At 32.7% G+C, this 1,261-nt stretch overlaps 1 long non-coding RNA gene across 1 annotated transcript in view; it reads left to right on the forward strand.

Moving 5' to 3' along the window:
• LOC117596049 (uncharacterized) overlaps positions 1-665 on the forward strand; it is a 4,630-nt gene extending 3,965 nt beyond the window's left edge. Inside the window, exon 3 of the long non-coding RNA XR_004577209.2 lies at positions 1-665. This exon is cut by the window's left edge and continues 349 nt beyond it. This is a non-coding gene — a long non-coding RNA (uncharacterized LOC117596049).
• Positions 666-1,261: the final 596 nt, after the last annotated feature.

Here is a 1,261-nt window from a genome sequence, read left to right on the forward strand (position 1 = left end):
CCTAGAGAACTCAGAGAACCCAGAGAACCCCGAGAACTCCGAGAACTCCGAGCAGGTTCTAGTCTGTTCTGTAGCTGACGTGACGTGGCTCTCAGTCTCCTCATTTATTAGCTTATTTTATTTTATACTTTATTTAATACAGTGATTGTAGATAACTAGGAAGATTTATTGATGTGTTGATATTTTTAGAATGATTACGGCTTTTTTTTCAGTTCATTTGAATCTCTCAGTCACGTGACGTTGTGAAAGCAGAGACGCACGAGAACTACATTTTCCCATGACCTCTAAAAACTTTAAACTTTTACACAATAGGGAACAAATCAAATGTTTTTGAATTAAAAAAGCTGAGTAGACACTGAGTAAACACACACACACACACACACTTACAGTAATAAAACAGAGAAGAAAGAGAAACAGGAAGAAGAAATATCCGAGGTAAATCCCGGTCACGATATTTAACACGCTTACGTTTATTATCTATCAGTGTGTTTTATTATAACTTTCACTGCCGCGTCGAAGATTAAAGGTTTATTTAATTCTTTTAATAGATTCATAACAACGTGTTTTACAGAAACATGATCACGGACCTTAAAAGAAGTTTTATAAACAAAAAAAATTTACTAAGTAAAGGTTTTTTTTTTCAGTTTGCAAACTTGCAAAGACTAAAGCAGGTTTATTTTTCAATGAAATTTATAAAAAATAAAATAAATCCATTAGCAGCTTCTGTTCTCTGACTTTGAGACACAAACAGAGAAAAAAAAGAAAAGAGAAAAAGAAACAAGTTTCCTGATTTTATATTTTTTAAAAAATAATTTCTGTTTGAATTCTCATAATATTTACAAATCCCACGGCACAAAGTCCACAGAATAAACAAACAAACAAACAAACAAACAAGTAACAGTGTTATAAACTGTTATCAATAGCTAATAGAGCTGTTGTGTAGTTTTACACACACACACACACACACACACACACACACCCTAAAGAAAGAGTATTACACAGTAACACTCAGTGGCGCCATCTAGTGGATAAACGAGTCACTGCAGCTTTCATTGGACCATTTCTTTCTTTCTTTCTTTCTTTCTTTCAATTCTTCTGAACTTTTTTCTGTTTGTATTCCTTCCATCCTTTTGTATGTCTATTATCCATCCACAAGCTTTCTTTTTTTTTCTGTCTTTTTTATTCACAAAAGACAGAAAAAAGGAAAATCATGGAGCGATAAAGACATAAGAAAAGAAAGACAGAATAGATCGTTTATATC

The sequence above is a fragment of the Pangasianodon hypophthalmus genome, chromosome 25 (assembly GCF_027358585.1).
Source record: "Pangasianodon hypophthalmus isolate fPanHyp1 chromosome 25, fPanHyp1.pri, whole genome shotgun sequence".
Classification (NCBI taxonomy): domain Eukaryota; kingdom Metazoa; phylum Chordata; class Actinopteri; order Siluriformes; family Pangasiidae; genus Pangasianodon; species Pangasianodon hypophthalmus.